The 18,740-nt window shown below is 48.1% G+C and overlaps 1 protein-coding gene across 1 annotated transcript in view; it reads left to right on the top strand.

The window, feature by feature from the left end:
* CAMTA1 (calmodulin binding transcription activator 1) overlaps nt 1-18,740 on the top strand; it is a 1,317,854-nt gene that overhangs the window by 864,893 nt on the left and 434,221 nt on the right. The window lies entirely within an intron of this gene.

The following is an 18,740-nucleotide window of genomic DNA, read 5'->3' as shown; positions in this document are numbered from 1 at the left end:
ATGGTCTGGCTTTCTGTTGCAGATGGGTCTCTTGACCCTGTGCAACCACCATTGTGTACGATGTCGAACAAAGTCATTATGGAGCTTATTCTGTTTTTGTCTTCTTCTCATTGTCTACCATTTTAAGGAATTTATTTATTTATTTATTTATTTATTTATTTATTTATTTATTTGAGAGATTCAGAGAGTGCATGGATAAGGGTAAAAGAAGAGAGAGAGAGAGAGAGAGAGAGAGAGAGAGAGAGAATCCTAGGCAGACTCCATGTAGAATGTGAAGCTGGATTCGAGACTTGATCTCACAACCTGGAGATCACCACCTGAGCTGAAGTCAAGAGTCTGTAGCTTAACCTTCTGAACCACCTAGGTGCCCTTGTCTACTGTTTTCTAGTGGTAGTACTTTTATTTTGACCTAACATGTAGCATCTCTATGCTATTCTTCTACCCTTACTCCCACATTTAACTTAGATCTGTAATTGAATATATGTTTCCCTCACATCCCTTTGCCAAGGAGCACCCCCTCAGTCATCTCCCCAGGAGATGAAGTTAATTTTCCGGTACATTCCTTGAGGATGGCTGGTGGGTGCATTTCTTCCTCAATTCCTACCTGTTTAAAACTCTCTCTCTCTTTTTTTTTTTTTTTTAATAGCTCAGATTTTTGAGGATCTGCTTTGCTGGAACTAAACCCTTCAGTTCACAGCTTCTTTCTTTGACTTTTGTGAACATACTGCTCCATCGCTGCCCTGCCCAGCCCAGGATGCTCTTGAGGGTCTAGCGAGGGTCTACATCTCTTATCCTGGAAAGTTATTTGGTCCCTTGGTTCACAGGCCGTGAGGATATCTTCTCAAATGCATCTTTAGGGTTTTTCATTCCATGCAGTGCTCTGTTTCAGTTTGTACTCCTGCTCTGTGGTTGTATTTTTGGACGACTTTTCATCAGCTGAAATACTTAGTCATGTTTTCATTTTCCTTCCTGTAGTAGCCTTTCTACGGATGAGGACACTCACACCTCTGTGGTCCACAGACTGCCCGGCTGGTGCACAGATTCTCTGATTTCTGGTTCAAGAGCTCCCTCTCCTGTCAGTGCAGCAGAGTGCAGACTCTTGAACGGTTGGCTTCTGTGGCAGCGGCTGTGTCAGCAGAAGGGTGTGCCCTTGGATTTATTCCTGGGTGTCCACCTCTTGCTCTCCTCATTTCACTGCAGCTTCCTGGGTGGTGCCCGCCCTCCCCCTCGACGTCTCCTTCGCTTCCTGAGCTGCCTCTGGAGGCAGGAGCCCAACGTTAAGCCCTTTCCCCTGGTCAGTGGTCTGGTCCCTCTGCACTCCTCTTCAGTGTTTCTGTACTTAGGGTGTACTTTCTCTTCTCAGGTAATTTTAATGTACTCCTGGGAACTCTGTTCTCTACTTAGGGGTTGTGTGTGATTTTTTGGGGTGGGACTCTTCTTGTTGACTTGGGTTGTTTTGGGAGCACGTGTTGGGAGATTGGGATTTTTGTGGTCATGGTTACCTTGGCTACCGGGAAGATCCCTATGTAGCATTTAGGAGGTGGTGCAGTTACTCAATTTCAGGCAATGAGAACCTGAGCCTGTTATTAACATAGTATTTTTTGTTGATTGTACCCAAATGAATCTTGAGGACATGCTCGAAAAGGTATGCTTCTTAAGAAGGTTAAGCATCCCCTCTATAAGCTTATTTACACCCCATCTGTTGAGCCCGCCTGTTCTCACAGATATTGTAGGTGAATTTCAGGGAGCTAGTAGCCCCTGTGCTGTGAGGTCGGACTCAGGGAGGCTTTTACTGGTGGTGTGACAGATTAAAGGAAGCATTGCCATTCTGTTGCCAGAGAAGAGTACTAGTAAGCTAGTGGCCATGATGTGCACGTGTGTCCAGGTCTCTGTTGAGGAGAGACTGCTCACCATCCAACCATGTGTTTTCAGACTTTTCACGCAAGGCCTAAAGCCTAAGTCTGATTCGGCTCTACATGGCTGGGGGAAGCAGCTCAATGCCCGACAATGCAGAGGCCTGAGAATATTTGTGGAAGGATCGTACTGAATATCTTTGTTCTGAAAATAAACCACTTCTGAGTTATTATAGTAGAAAAACCCAGGCCTGTGCATGGAAAAGCTGGGGTATGTGTGTATGTGGGTCTGTTCTTGGGCCCTAGAGAAGCACTGGAGAGAGCTGGTGTGCTCTGGGAAGTGCCGTTCACAAACCTACCCCTGAAGGGAGCTTCCTTGCACTGCCAGGACCAGGCTGGACCACTGGCTCCTCCTCCTGTGGGCATGTGGATCCTGGCCTGCTCGTTTTCTCTCTGGATCGATACCCTTCTTCCTGGCACAGTTTGTGCTCCCAAGAGCACCCACCTCACTGGCAACTGTTTCTGCCTCTTCAGGAAAGGGTTTGCTGGTGAGTTTGCTCATTTGGGGGCCTCAGGATGCTGCTGCCCCATCTTCTCTCCTTTTTGGTGGGCTCCAGAAAAGGGAGCCACCTCAGCTTCATGGCTTTGGGCCCCTCCATGGGAGGGGGCGGGTGTCTCAGACAGCCTCTCTGAAAGGATATCACTTAAGTCTGAGCTGCCTTTTCAGGATGAGAGGCGATGTGAAACTGAGTCAGACAAGGAAGAAGGAATTCCTCTCCCTGAGGAGGTACCTGTGAATCCAGCATGTGGTCAACAGATAGTGGGTCAGGCTACCAGTTTGTGTTCCAGTGTCCAGATAAACCCTTCCTCTCCCTCGGGTCTGATAGCCCCATTTCCTACTGTGGGCATCGACCCCCCACACTCTCAGACCAGGGGGAGCCAGTCAAGACTCTGAAGGCATGTGTGGGGCCAGTCTCTGAGCAGTTGTTTCTATTCTGAAGACCTCCAGCTCAGCTTGCTCCACCCTGGGGACCAGCCCTCCTGTCTCATATTTGCCAGGTGGCATCATGAGCTCCTCCTGGGCCCACCAGGCAAGACAACCAGAGGCAGGAGGCCCTGAAAGCCCACACGGCACCAGCATGTGGTGGTGGTACAGTTAATTAATGGTATGGCTTCCTCAGAACTGTCGTGGAGAACGTCAGGGGCAGCTCAGGAATGTCTGACACTCTAGGAGAAGCTGTGGGTGATAGAACAGGTGCCATTGTGGCTTTTTCTCCTAGAGCCTTATTTTGCATCTTTAGAACTGTCAGTCATGGCATTTGTTGTTTGTTACTTACTCACTCACTCACATACTGTCTGGCTATTACAGTCTCCTACCTGGTGCCCAGAATGGTGCTAGATACTGAGAATCTACCATAGGCTCCGAGCATTTGCCTTCAGGGGGCTTTGAAAAGCAGTGTGGCTATTGTGACTATTGGGGACTCACAATCTGTTAGCTTTTGAAGGAGGAAGCCCGTCCAGAATCAAACCTGTTCAATTTTGCTAAATTGAAAAATGTACAAATTTCTTTGGGTATGGATTCTGTGCCTCCATACAGTGAAACAGGCAGAGCCATGAACACGCTGTGCAGCAGCATCAGGTCTGCTGAATGGGGCAATCCGAGGGTCATGGTTGAGAGCATGGACTTGCATTTAGATATATCTGGGTTCGATCCCAGCTCTGCCGCTCATAGCTATGGGATTGAGATCACATGAACCTTGCTAGACTGTGGTTTTCTCACAAGTAGTTTGGGGATAATGATTCATGCCTCAGTGGGAGGATTAAATAAGGTAAAGGAATTGATGAGTTTTACCTATGGACAGGAAGGTATGGTTACAACTTTGTGCTGTCTGGTAGCCCCTGCCTCGTTTTAAAATGTGTATGTGAGCATGTATATGCACACATGCATGCATAGTCACAGGTGCATGCAAACACAGGACACAGGCTTTCCACAGTCCTGGCCTGGGAGGCAGCAGGGACTTTGCCTTTTAGAAGTTGTCTGAACTGTCGGCTCCCAGACAGGGGTGGTAGGACTCTGACTTGCTGCAGTGGGTTATTGAACTCCCTTGCTGCCAGATGCAATGTGCAGGATTCTTATAATGTCAGTTAGATCTAGGAAATGGACCAAGCATGATTTCCAGCTAAATGAAACACTTCGGGACCATCAGCTAAATAGATAGATGATGCTTTTGGGAAAGTCCCTTGAGTGTTATGTCAGACAGGTAGTGGGACCCTGGGAGGCCTGGGGCATGCCTGGTCAGCTACTTGGGTGCTGCTGGCTGTGAGGGCCTGCACTTCCTGTCTAAAGTACCGCTTGTGGAGAGCAGAGATCCTATGGAACACCTGATCCCCTGCACTGCTGTCTCTTCCTCTCCCTCCCACTCCTGTTCTCCCTCTCTGTTGGCCTGAGACTCTGGCAACCGCATTATATCATAAGTCATATTGCTTCCCTAGCCCACTCCACTCTTTCTGTGAAATGGTGGCTGTGCTTGGTGGGACAGGGAGCTCAGGCTAGAGGGGGTCATGGATCCTGGGTCCTCCCTGGAGAGCCTTGACCCTTTGCTCTTTGCTGTGAGGGGGCCTGGCTGCCATCTCTGTGCTCTCTATAGGGAAACTTTATAGATAACTTTCTTCATAGCACAGTCCCATGCTGCCAGGATTTGTCCTTTGGTCTTTCTGCATCAGGAGAGAGTTTATGTTAGGCCAGCTACATGATTTCCGATCTTGGCTCCACCATGTGCTGGCTTGGTAGTCATGCAGGCTTACCCTGTGGAGCTCAGTTTCCTTCTCTATAAGGGTAAAATACGTTCCTCAGATGTGATGTGAGGATGCATTGTGATGCTTATGAGGTATCCAGTACACTGCCTAGCACAGAAGAAGGGATCAGAATATATCAACTTACTTCCCATGCCAAATCTTTCCTTTTCCTTAAGATCTCGGGACCATTTCCTTTTAGATCTTCTTCCTTTGCTGACAAATGCCCTCATTCCTCCCTGCTCTTGCCAGTCACTCTCTCAATACGTTTTATCATGGGTCACAGCTTAGACCTTTATCTTGTCTTTTCTTACCTATTCCTCTATCCATCCACCCACCTACCCTTCTATGCATTCATCTGTCTACCTATCCATCTACTCATCCTTCTACCCACCCACCCATCTACTTATCTACCCATCAGTCTACTCATCCATCTACCCATCCATTCATCTACCTATACACCCATTCACCTATCCATCCACTCATCCATCCATCTATTCTTCCTTCTGTCCACTCACCCATCCACTTATCTACACATTTATCCATTTATCCACCCATCCACCTACCCATCCGTCCATTATCTCCTCATCCATCTCTCCACCCACCCACTCATCCACCCATTCACCTCTTCTCTCCTTCCTTCCTTCCTGCCTTCCTTCCTCCCTTCTTTCCTTCTACCCACCCAACCATTCATCCATCTCCCACTTATCCATCTATCTACCCACTCATCCATCCATTCATCTATCCATCCCCACATACATTTCTTATTTCATTTATCCAGTGATTTATTGGCCTTTCCCTCTATGTAGGTGCCAGACGGTAGAGAAATGGATCAATCTCCACTCTCACTAAGCTTACAGTCCAGCAGAGGGTGGAGATATGAAATAGGTGTCTGTGCATGCATGTGCATGTGCATGTGGTGGTAGAGGATACTAGGCAGGGAGAGTAACAACTACTTGGGAAATGCATAGAAGGGTCACCCCCCAGGGTCCATTAGGGTCAAGAAGGCTTCATGGAGGAAGTAACTCTCCTTGACCACATATAAGCCACTTAAAGACAGGGGTTGTGCTTTTTAGGGTCTTAGAAAAAATAGTCACATCAATAGGCAATCGATTGAGTGCCTATTATTTATATGAGGTACTAGGGTTACAAAGAGGGATGGAAATGCAAAATAAGTAGTAATGCAAGGTAATGGTTAATAAATGCTTGTTCACTGAATACACCAGTAGATGTGCCTTTGACAGCTTATATTTGCTAAGAAATGCTCCCAGCACATGTTAAATCTCTGACTCCCTGTGAATAAGAAGCTTAAGAATGGCTCATCTGAGTTTTCACTTGATTCATGAATATGTAAGCAAGCTTCCTTTTAATCTCAAATTTTATTTTATTAGATGTATTTTGATTTATTTATTAGATCTAAGTTTTTCATTTGGATCTATGAGAAATTTAATGAATGCATCATCCCATCTTCCATGTGATGGGTAGAGGGTAGATGAGGTGGTCAAGCAAGAGATGTCCTGGATGCAAGATCCCTCAATAGCTGATGATCTGGGAGCTGCTGGGCTATTATGACTGGAGAATAGTCATAATTACAGTGACTACTGTGAATCATAAGCATCATAAGCATTTCTGTGGTACCTTGACTTGTGCAGCACCTTTATATAAAGCCAGAGAATTCAGACATTCTTGCAGCTCCCCAAGTGGGAGAGAAGCCAGTTCCCTGCAAAATAGGGCTATAGGTCTTGCCGGCCTCATTTTACAGTAGGAGAGGCTGTGGGTTTGGTTGGAAATGTAATAGCTGCTCAAGGTCAGGCTGCAAGCCAGTGGCTAAGGCGCTTGATGAGTTTTCCGAGGGATGGCCTAAATTTGCACCAGTCTGCAGGCTCTCATTCCAGTTGGCAGGGGCAGTGCCTTGGGGTGGCTCAGCTCCCACCCAGTGGGAAGAAGAGAAACCAGCAGCTGGAGAATCCCAGTGTGTTCACACTCCCAGTGAGGCCCACGATAGAAACATTATCTAAAATGATTTCCCACTTGCTAAAATTAAGTTTCTAAGGAAATCTGCTGTATACTGGTTTATCTTTAGACACCATTATCATTTTGGATGGCAGCACAAAATCTCAAGGTCTCCTGCCCTCAGGCAGCCCCGGTGGCTCAGTGGTTTAGCTCCGCCTGCAGCCCAGGGTGTGATCCTGGAGACCTGGGATCGAGTCCCATGTTGGGCTCCCTACTTGGAGCCTGCTTCTCCCTCTGCCTTGTGTCTCTGCCTCTCTCTCTCTCTTTCTGTGTGTCTTTCATGAATAAATAAATAAAATCTTAAAAAAAAAAAAGGTCTCCTGCTCTCCTCTTCTGCTGCTCAAGTGGGGTCCTGAGTCCTCGTCAGCAGGTTGGAAGCATGGAGGGAAGTGTCCTTTCTCTTGGAGTCAGGTGATTGTCAAGGGCAAGGCTCTAGGGCCAGTGAGGCCCTGGCCAAGGCTCCCTTGAGGCTCTTGCATGGGAGTGTTTGGTGGATGCATGTCTGCTGCTGGCCCAGCTGCCCAAGGCCCTGAGTATCAACTATTCCATGTGATTTTTGGACAGACTGATAACACCCTGCTCACCACACTACAGCTTTATTTGCTGCTTGTCTACAAGGGCTACTGTGTGAAGAGCCCTGATTCATACTACATGTATCACCATCAGCCTGTAGCCAGTGGAATGGTGTAAAGTGCCTTAACCTGCCACAGTCCATAGGGAGGTTGGAGAGTCTAGAAGTGTCAGAAGGGAGCCCAAGGGTACCAGGTGGGGATGGGGCACCTCAGACTGGTGCAGTCCTCACCAGGACTCTCTGACCAGGAATGGGAGTTTGTTTTCTCTGGCACTGGATTTCTGGAGCTTGGAACTTCCCAGGAAGTCAGGTCGTGCAGAGGAGTGGCAAGGTTGGCACCATGTAACATGCCAAGTGGCTGATGACTATCTAGAGAAATGCAAAGGATCCATAGGACATTTAGCTTCATTTCTGGGGTTCACTTCTCTACTTGGTTCTCTTCTCTGGAGAAGGTTGCAGTCAGATGTGAAGACTTTCAGTGAGCTCTGAGTCCTCTCCAGTAGAGAAGTCTGGGGTCCAGGTCCACTCTCCCTGAGGAACTCTGTTCCTCGCCTTGTAGGTGGCAGGGGAGCCCCCCACATTTTTTTTAAAGATTTATTCATTTATTCATGAGAGACACAGACTGAGACACACACACACACACACACACACACAGGCAGAGGGAGAAGCGGGTTCCATGCAGGGAGCCTGATGCGGGACTCGATCCTGGATCCCAGGATCAGGACCTGAGCCAAAGGCAGGTGCCCAACCGCTGAGCCACCCAGGCATCCCCACCCCCACAGGGTGAGTGTGGCCCTGCCACTCACCTCCTGGTGGGTTTTGGGAATCCACCCCTTACAGTGAGATTGCTTAAATGTGGGACCAGTGTCCCTGGGAACTTTCTCAGCTTCCTAAAATAAGTGTTATAATTCCCTATGACAAGGGACACCTTGGAGAGTGACTGAGAAGACCTAGTGGTTCTCTCTTGCTCCAACAAGATTGTGTGTTGCATGAGGACAGGAACTACTGTTTGTTTCTAACCTGACCCTGACCCTTTGGCCGGGAGTCCTTGCCTAGTGTCCTATGCGCAGCGGGATGAGGATCATGACCGACTGCCAGGGAAGAAGGGCCTGAGGCAGGAGCCCCCAGATAGAGCTTTGTGCCTCAAGCCTGCCTTCAGGTCATCGCTGGGCTTTTTACCTCATCCTCTCAGCCACCTAGCTCCGCTGGCAGTAAAACATCGTTTTCTATTAAGTGATGTGTCTGACATTTACCAAATTTTTATGTGACAATTTAGAAGGAACTGGTTGCATTAAACAGCCTTATTAATATTGCAGTAACATGATTAGAAGAACATCATGGCTGTTAGACCACAGGGCCAGATTTACGAGCTCTGGAGAGAGGAGGCAAGGAGGTCTCTATTGACCAAAACACCGTTCAGCACAATCCATGTTATAATTAATGAAAGTCAGAGACGAATCCCCCTGATAATGCAGCTCTGCACTGTGAGGGTAGTGCTTGCAGCACCTTGGAAAGTACAGATTATGCATTTCCATCTGGGGAGCACACACAGCAGACTTGTGGCACATAGCACCATGGGTGTTTAGGCTGTTCAGAAAGCCACTTCCAGTCGGGTTCAAGGTGGACTAGATGGACCTTTTCCAAATACTCTGCTGGTGTCGTTGGGTTCTGAGTCTCTGTGCATATCATAACCATCTTCTGGGATGGTGTTGGGGGACTGGCAGCATAGGACAGGGATCAAATGTGTGCCTGGGGTGGGGTGGGTGGGGTGACACTTGCACAGGATGCTGGTGTCACTGATGACTGCTGTGTGGGCTTGGGAAAATTGTCTAGCCTCTGCGAACCTAGGTGGTCCCCTCTGTGAAGAGGAATGAAAGCATTACCTACTGCTCAGGGGCACTGCACAAATCAAAGGGAATCACACATGTAAGCCCTCAACACAGTGTCTGACACTACTTCCTGCTCAGTACATGTTGGCTCCTACCAGGGTTTGAGGGAGCCTTTACAGATCACCCCTGCCTCCAGCCCTAGTTAGAAACCCATTGGAGGTATTTTGGGAGGCCCACCATAGTTAATACACCCTTCTAGGTCTATAGGAGACCCTAAGTAAAAGGGTATGTATGGCTCCTGCTCAGGGGTTTCCGGCCTTCTGGGGAGGCAAATGCAAACATGTGGAAATAACTGGAATCAAACAAGGACCCATGCAGGGAGGGTCCAGACTGAGGGACCCCGTGTTGTGCTATGGAAGGCAGAGCAGGTAATGTTTAATTCCACAGAAGGAGGCAATAATCGTGTAGCATTTGAGGTAAGCCTTGAAGAACCCAACAGGATTTTGGCTTTGGCCAGGAAAGGAAGAAAGGGACTTTTAGGTTAGAGTGATACCCTGCATGGGGACAGAGGCCCGTAGATATATGTGCAGGTGACCCACTGGGGCTGGGTCCCTGGTGCGTTAAGGCCATGTGTGGGAAAGGACAGCAAAGCAGTCTGAGCCCAATTGGCAGAAGGTCTTGGATGCCAGGCTAGTGAACACTTCACTCACAGCATATTAGCAGAGCGTGGTTTGAGACTTGGAGGTCACCCTGGAGCAGGTGAAAGGGGAGCTAGTAAGGTTCTTTCCCAGGGTGGGTGACTCTGTGGAGTTGCACATCAAGGCAGGAGGTGAGAGCAGGGGTGGGGCTCGGGGTGGGGGTTGTCAGTGCTAGAGCATCACCTGCCTTGTTTATCATCCCATGGAAGCCCAATGCTTGCAAAAGGGGGACTTTACAAAGGTCTGAAACATGATGTCTGTTCTCAAGGAGCCAGAAGGATAAAACTAGACCTCAAGTGCCAGATAATGAGGCAGGATCTATAGACTCTGGGGTGAGGAACAGGGAGTCTGGGGGGCCTGGCAGATGAGTGAAGCTCAGAAGGGGAGGGGAGAGGGGGCAGGAGTGTGAGCCTAGAGGGGTGCCAAGCTCAGGCACAGATGGCAGGGAACCACTTAAGCATCCCTAAGAATTCAACTTTTCAATGACAGAGAGTTTCCTTTTTTCTTTCACTCTAAAACAGTGTGGCTCCACTGAGGGGGGCACTTGACGGGATGAGCACTGGGTGTTATTCTGTATGTTGGCAAATTGAACACCAATAAAAAATAAATTTATTATTAAAAAACAAACAAACAAAAAACAGTATGGCTCATTGTGGACAGATTGGAAATACAGTTAGGCAAAAGGAAGAAAATAGACCCTTAAAGTCCTTTGGGCACAGCTGACTATTGGTAAAGATGTGGGGCCTGGCATTCATTCTTGCTTTCATCCAAATATTCCTCCTGGGGGCTTTGAGCTGGTTGGGGGCCGGAAGAATGGTGTCATTGGGGGCCACTGAGCCCGAGCAGCCAAGTGAAAGGCACTCAAGGTGTGAGCCCATGGAAGATTCGGGAGCTGGTACTGTGTACCCAGAAGGAGGGTTCCCTCCCCTAACCTGGGGAAAGCATCACCTGGTACTCTTTTGTCCCCAAAACTCTGGTTTGGAGGTAGCAGCTTCAGGATTCACAGCCATGCTTTTGGGACTTTGGTTGCAGAGCCTTGCTAGAAAGCCAGGGGAGCCCTTGCCAATTAAAGGGAGCTTCTGGGAAGCAGGAAAGAGGATTAGGGTCAGGGATGAGGGGTATGTGGAGGGGGAGAAGACATCTTTGAGGGAACCTAGCAGCTTCTGGCTCTGGCCCCGGGCACTTGCAGCCACTTAGCATCCCTGTGTCTTCCCTGATGGCTCCTCTGAGCTGACCCCTCTTCCCTGCAGCCCTCCCCAGACTGGCCGTTGCTCATGGAAAAGCTCCTTCCTTGCCTGTCTTCTGCCATCTGGAACATCCCCCTGAATCTCTCTGCCTCATCACCCCTCCATCTGCACCAAAGGTCATTTCCCTGATTCTTTTATTAATCCCAGCAGCATTTACTGGGGTTTTTGGTCTTCTGTGTGGGAGAAAATCGTTGTTCATGTCAAGATGGAGGTGACAGCTGCAGGTCATGGCCTTGGATGGAGGTTATCATTCAGGCTTTTATGCCTGGGAGCCCAAGACTGAGAGACTGGGGAGAAAGTCATCATTTCTCGGCCCAGGTAAAGGGCAGCTGAGATGATTTCCAATGCATCCTGCAGCCCCTGGGCTCCGAGCCAGTTGGGTACAGAGAACTGGTGCCCATGACTCCTCTAAAAGCCCAGGGCTATACCCATCAGGGCCTGTCCCATGGACGGACAGCATCTTTCCTTCTCGAAGGTCTCTCTCGGAGCCCAGAACAACCTGGCTCCATGCCTACTTCTGGTGGGAGTCTTCAGTAGCCAGAGGAGGAGGGACCTTTCAGTGCCTGGCCCATGGCAGGTTGTATAGGAGCTGTTCCTGGGCCCCCAGGTACCTGCATTCAAAATGAAGAGGCAGCTTTGGTCATGTGGTAAGAACAGACTCCCAACTCAAGCTGCCCTGGAGTCTCCTGTTGAATGAGAGCCTCCATCGGTGCCCTCCCTGGGGGGTGAGGCAGCCTCAGTTCTGACCCTGTGGGGGTCTGTACAGGCAGCATCTTCGCCCTGCAGTTGTGGGTTTGAAGCTGGGATGTGGCCAAAGCTGTCTGGGCTGGGTCTGGAGACGAAGGACAGGCAGGAGAGAGGAAGGCAGGCGCAGGCTGGCTGGGGGAGGAGGGTCTCAGGCATCATGCCCCACCCCTCCGGCACTCATCACATGTTCAGCTAGCATGACAGTGCTGTGAGGCTTTCGATCAGAGTCAGTGGTGTGATTGCCAGGTGATGAGGGGGGAGGGGCGGCAGCCAGGCAGTGGACCAGGGCCGACTTCACCCTCTAGCTGGCAGCTCTGTGACCTTGAGGCATTTGTCCCCTCTGAGACATGGTCTGCTTCTCCGCAAAATGGGGAGCTCGCGACAGCTACCTAATGGAGTTGTATGGGTAAAAGGAGAGGATTCCTGTGGCTCAAACAAACCCACAGGGCCCAGGGCCTCTTGGAGGCTATAGGAGTAGGGACAGCTCAGCCTGCTGAGTGTCACAATGGGTGGCCTGCAGGGGGCTGGCAGAAATATGTTGGGGCTAGCATAGTGGGGAGACACCTCCCCCATGGTGATGGGCCTGGCAGAGAGAACAGGGCCCGTTGAAGGACTCCAGAGCTGAATGCTCTGTCCCTTGGCCCCCCGCCTGCCATGCTGGAGGACGCACCGTCATTGATCAGCACCTGCAAGGTTGGTCTGTCCATTTCCATCTGTGGTGTCTGAGCCAGGGTCCCCCAGGCCCCCGGGCACAGCTGTGCCTGTGCTGGACAGTGCAGTCAGCCCAGGCAGGGCTGGCCCCGGGCTTCCTGGGTCCTCCTAGCCGGCTCCCACTGGCAGGAGAAACCAGCCTTCGTCCTGGCTATTCTGTTTGCTTTAAAGCCAGAAGTGTCATTTACTCTAGAGAGTGTTTTTATGTTTTCCACTGAAGATCAAAAAAAAAAAAAAAAGTTACTAGACAAAACAATTCTATTTTAATGCACAGCATTTCTATCTTGGGTTATTTTCTGTATAGCACTTGTCTATTTTATTAGTTTGCTTATTGATGGATTCCCTTGCTAGACTGTAAGCTCCCTGAGGACCAGGACATGCCTGCCAGCACATCCCTAGAGCCGACAGTGGTGCCTGGCATGGAGGAAGCTCCTGGAAGCGTGTGGAGAGCGAGAGGGACCGTGTGTGCAGTGACCTCTTTGCATCTCCCTGGAAGGTGGCCCTGCCTGATGTTTACACAGCTCCCCCTTGGCGGATCCTCTGTCTGCCCATCTTTCTCTTAATAGTTATGGATTATGGAAAAGAAGAACAAAGCCCATTAAGAGGTTCCCCTACATTTGATTTGAGGAAGTTTTCATCAGAACGGCTCCATTTATTGGCCTTTAGCGTACAGCCTTATTCCCTTCTCACAAAATGAATATTGCCTTGTCTCCTTGAGAAAAATTGATTTCACCCAGGAAGGAGAATAGCAAACTCCCTCCTCCTGCTTTTCTTCACTCTCTCTCTCTCTCTTTTTTTTTTTTCCTCCCACCGAGACAGAATTTATCTCCTAGGTAGGTGGGGGGAAAAACAGGAATAATTGGACCAGAAGCTAATTCCCAGAGATTCATTGTCTCGAACGCTCCCACCAGAATGTGGGACGCTTGCCTTGAATTGCATGCTAATGATAAATGACAACTCTAACAGACCGTCACATTGAGATGTTTAGTCCTTCCTGCTAGGAGATGACACATTAATTTTCCCTCAGATTTACATTGGATTATTAATAAAATATCAGTGTTGGAATGTGACAAGTGAGGGTCTATAGAAGTGCCAGGATCTATTTAGGGGCATGGATTTTAGCCAAATGAGATGTCGGTGGGGTCAAACGTGACCCAGATGCTAGTGGCATTTGAGCAATACTCTTTTCGCTCCACTGGGCTCAGGCTCCCATAACCTGGGCTGTGCCGAGTAGCAGGGATAGAAAGTTCTCTTTCTTTCCAGCAGTGTTTAATCCAAAGAAAGGTGATGCCATATGTTCTTTCTCACTTTTTTCTTCTGCTTTGTCATTGACCAAACACTTTAAATATAAGTGGTGCTTTCTGTTTATTTTCAAGAAAAAATATAGGACTTTCTTTGTTCCAGCCAGAATTGCTTGATTAACTCGCTTATTTGACAAGCATTTACAGAGTGTTGACTGTTTACATGTTGCGGTGGCAGGTGGAGGACACAAAGCACACGTGTGTAGTCTGGGTGAGCCGGGTATGCCAAGTCTCATGATCACCCCACTTCTCTGCTCAAAACCCTTCATTGCTTCCCATCCCTGAAAAGATGAAGTTCAGATCAGAATTCTCAGAGGGGGTGGAGGGCAGTGACCTGAAGGGGAGCAGCCCCACTGCCTCAACCTAGAGGAAGCCTCCCTGTGATGTGTGCCCTATGCTGCTGCTCCATTGTGTTTACTGCAGGTGCGCTGGTAGAGTTCATTTATGTTGTCTTTGGTCTTATGTCACACTTGCATGAACGTCCAGACTCCTCACCACTCCTTCTTTGCCACTCGTGTGGGTTCACTACCTGGTTCATTTGCATCTTTCATCACACGTGGAGCAAAATCCACACTTCTTCAACCCTGGCCTGCCCGGCTATCTACCCCAGCCTCACCTTTTGCCTGTCCCCCACCTGCTCTCTGCCCTCAAACTTGTTTCTCGGCCACTGATCTCTCTGCTCTCTCTTTCCTGGGAGTCCTGGCCTTCACCTAGGCCTCTGTTCAGATGCTGCGCCCCAGGAGGGGTCTCAGGCTTGTTGTCCCCATGTCACCACCAGCTGTTACAGGATGTGCTCCCTTGTCGTTTCCTGTCTCGCCCACTGGAGTGGGGTCTTCTGAAACCCCTGGGTACTTCCTTCTGCTCCTCCTGTCCCAGCCTGCACAGAGCAGCCTCCACCCCCGCCCCACCTGACGGGACAGCAGGCTGTGCACAGGCAGGGCTTGGGACACTTCTAGAGCACCATAAACAAATGCCTGGCTCATAATAGCTGCTCAATAAATATTAATTGAATAAATCACTGAATGTCATAATAGAATTTCAAGCTGAGCGCCCTGGGAGCTTTAGGAAAGGAGCCATTAATGAGTCCCTGCAGACTTACTCTGGAGTGATTCCTGGTCATTACCAGTGACCTCTTCCTATGGGCAGTCTTTCCGGTGACCTCCAGCCTCCATTTAGAGGAACAAAACTGTGGTTAGCAGGCTGCAGTTAGCACTCCTCTAGAAATGCAGATTGGCTTCTGCATCTGGGTGCAGGCAGCTTTGAGCTGCCCCTCATCCTGGCCTGTGGATGGGAGGGTCCAGCGCCCACCCTCGGGGGTCTCCCTGGCCGGCCCTGTGGGCTGGGCCAGCCTCAGGTGCAGCGTGGCCTGCAGGACTCAGGGCGTACACAGCACTCATGGCTTGGCAGCGCTGGTACCTGCCTTCTTTTCCAGAGAATGAAAACAGGCCCGAGACACCCTGACCAGAGCTCCTCATCTAGAATGGCACCAGCGGGCGCGAGCCCTGCTGGCTCAGGCTACCGGGGCTTTTAGGCATACGAATCTGTGCAATCGTTTGTTTCCTGATAAGAAAGGCTCTTTTACGATTTTCAATTTGCCCTTATTTTAATGAAAAGGAGCTAGGGTTGGACCGCCCAAGAAGGAGCTAATCAAATAAAGCAAATTGGTGTTACCTTCTCCTGGTCCCTATTATTTCTATGGCTCCAGCTGGAATTTATTATGAAAAGCAATTGGTTTTCATATCTGGCAGATAGCAGCCCAGGCCGGACCTGACAGCCCTTTCCTCCCTATCACTCCATAAATAGCTCGCAGTGGCCAGACTGGGGGAGGGGAGGACCCCATTTGCTCCCTACCAGTTTTCTTGTTCCTTGTTCCCCCAAATAGCGAAGACCCTATAAACAAGTCAGGAGGAAACACCAGATTGAAAGTTAATAAGCCAGCTCCTGACCGTGAGATTTGGGCTGTCGCTGTGGCTTCTTGGGGTTCCGTTTGGCATCCTATCAACCTTGCTGTGCTCCAGCCATCAATTACTACTCTTGCTGGGTCTGTGTGCAAGGGAGATAAGCAGGGAGACATTCCTTTTCCAGATTCCTTTCCTCTCTTTGCAACAAAAGGAAGAACTAAAGGAACAATTTAAATCAGGCTCAAACGATCCTTCCTTTATATACAGTGTTCTGCTGTGAGAGGGACCATGGGCTCTGAAAGTGTCCTGGGTTGTTGCTCCTAGAGAAGGAGAGAGAGTGCCTGGGGGACATGCCAGGGATTTGTGGCATGACACCAGAAAGGGGTACAGTGGGCTGGTTCATTTGTTCTGTCCTTACCAGCTGTATGACCTTGAGAAAATTAATTCCCTTCTCTGTGCCCCAAACCTTCTCATCTGTAAAATAAGGATAACAACATCCACAGTTGTCATGGGATTCAAATGAGAAGTAGGTAGGAAGGGCTTTGCCTGCATCTGACACATGGTGAACGCTTGATACATGGCCCCTCTTGTCGTCATAGCAATTGTTGTCATGCCAATTATGACGTTTGGACTAGACCAGGTACTTCTAATGGTACATTGAAATCAGGTCATTCTGTGTTGGAAAGATCAGAAAGAAAGGTGTGGGTACACATGTGTAAGCTGCAGTAGAGAGTGGCATTTCTCATTCTCTACCTACAGGAACAGAGATTTAGCATTGGCCTTAGGAACAGCATCCCCTGCTCTAGGACACTACACTTTGTGCCTTGTCACAGGAGCCTGCTTCACATTTGGGGTCAGGGCCTAGAGGCCATTGGAACTACAAGAAATGCATTTCTCTCTACCCAGGTCCATCTCTGTGCCTCACTGTGTGAGTGATGGGACCGAGGGCAATGAATAAAAGGGGAGGAGATGGGGGAGCCTGCCCAGGTTTGGGTTCTAGCTGGAAAAAGGGACTCTCTGGAGATGCTTGCTGTTCTGAAGCCATCCAGACACTGCTTATGGAGGCTCACTAGGCATGAGGACATTATCTGTTCTCCAGGGGAAGCCACAGGGACATATCATATCGTATTAATTCAGTGGAACAATAGCCAATCTGTCAGATCATAGCTTGCTGCACAAAGGCTGCTGCATCTGGGCCAGGCCAAGAGAAGGGGCTGACAGGAGATCCCAGGAAGCCCATGGATGCTGGGGTGGTGGGCTGGATTTCAGTTGTCTGAATGGAAATTAAGGTGGTTGTCAAGGTCCTGGAGATGATCTGTATCATCCCTGATGATGATAGGGGAAGGGGATTTCTAGGAGGAAGGGCCATGGACCTGAGCTGTTTGGGGTATACTGATCTCTAAAGTTAGACACGTGCTCAGGAAAGAGTATCCAGATCATTCCTGGATTTGTCTGGATTAACCTTGCCTTGACTGTGTGGCTTCAAAAATTCCTATTTAATATAAAACCTCTCAAGAACACCTTCCTTCTCTGATCTTCAGTTATCAGTTGTCTCCTAGCTACTGATTTTGAAAAATTTGCCTTAAAGTAATGGATGAGTGTGTATGTGTGCCTCACTGCTTACAGACAGATGGCCTCTCCCATGGGTGGATGTTCTAGCTGCATCCTACAACAAGCCATTTTATCACATCCTAAGTGCCTCCATCATTGTCCCTGGCAGTAGGACCCTACAAAAGGGGGCCAAGTTTGTTATCATTATTAGTTGTGAAGAACGTATTAAATGGTGGGCAGCATTCTGGGCACCTCACATGCAGTATGTCTACTACAACAGAGAGATCAAATAATTTGTCCAAGGTCACATAGATTATAAAGAACTGAGCCAAGATTATAACCTAGAGCTCACTTCAAATCTCATTATCATCTTTTTTTTTTAAAACTTATGGAGAATTTCAAACATCTACAAATATAGACAGCCTAATATAATAAACTCCTATATACTTATCATCTACTTTCAACTATGGCCAACACATGGCCAGCCTTGTTTCACTCACATCCCCTACCTACCACCACAAACATTGTTTTGAAACATATCTTAGACACTATACAATTTCATCAGTAAATGTTTCAGTATATATCTCTAAAATATAAGATCTCTTTGGGGCACCTGAGTGGCTCAATCAGTTGGGTGTCTGCCTTCAGCTCAGGTCATGATCCCAGGGTCCTGGGATATATATAATATATATATATATATATAATTTTTTTTTAAGGAGAGTTTGTTTACCTCAGTATCCAAGTAAGGCCTACATGTTGTGACTAGTTGATATATCTTTTGTCTCTTTTAATCTGTATATTTCTACTCTAGCATTTTCTTACTCTCATTTTCACATGTTGTGACTGGTTGATACATCTTTTGTCTCTTTTAGTCTATATATTTCTACTCTAGCATTCTCTTACTCTCTTTTTCACTTAATTTGTTGAAGAATCCAGGTCATTTGTCTTGTGGAGTTTCCCACAATCTGGGTTTTGCTGATTACATCCCCATGATTCCTTTACCATGTTCTTCTATCCTCTGTGGATCTTATAAAGTGGTAGATCAAGAGATCTGAATAATTTCAAACTCCTAATTTTTTTTCCTACAACAACGTATTTTATCAGGGACACATTATGTCTGGTTGTCTTTCTTTTGTGATGTCAGTCACTGTTGATGATTCATTAATTATCAGGGGTTGAAAATAGTGATTTGTCACTTCTTCATTTATTGGTGGGAATACTTTTACAGAGAAAGTCCTCTTTTTTTGTAATTTGTTAACTCAAAGGAACTGTTGGTGCAGGAAAGGTAAGATAAATGCCTGATTCTTCCTCATTCTTTTTTAGTTTTCAAAACAATGTATTGGGTCACTAGCCTCCAACAATGATCACTTGGGTGTTTTGTTTATGTGCTTTAGTTTCATTATGAACTTATGGATTTAAATATGTTTAATGTGTTTTAACCCAGAGCAATTGCTATTCTTATTGATGCTGAAATGGTCCATTTTTGGAACCTCTTCAAGTTGGTTCTTGAGTCCTTTTTATATGA

This window comes from Nyctereutes procyonoides, unplaced genomic scaffold, assembly GCF_905146905.1.
Source record: "Nyctereutes procyonoides isolate TBG_1078 unplaced genomic scaffold, NYPRO_anot_genome, whole genome shotgun sequence".
Lineage (NCBI taxonomy): Eukaryota > Metazoa > Chordata > Mammalia > Carnivora > Canidae > Nyctereutes > Nyctereutes procyonoides.
Note: the sequence above shows the minus strand (reverse complement) of the source record. Positions and strands in the feature narration are given on the sequence as shown.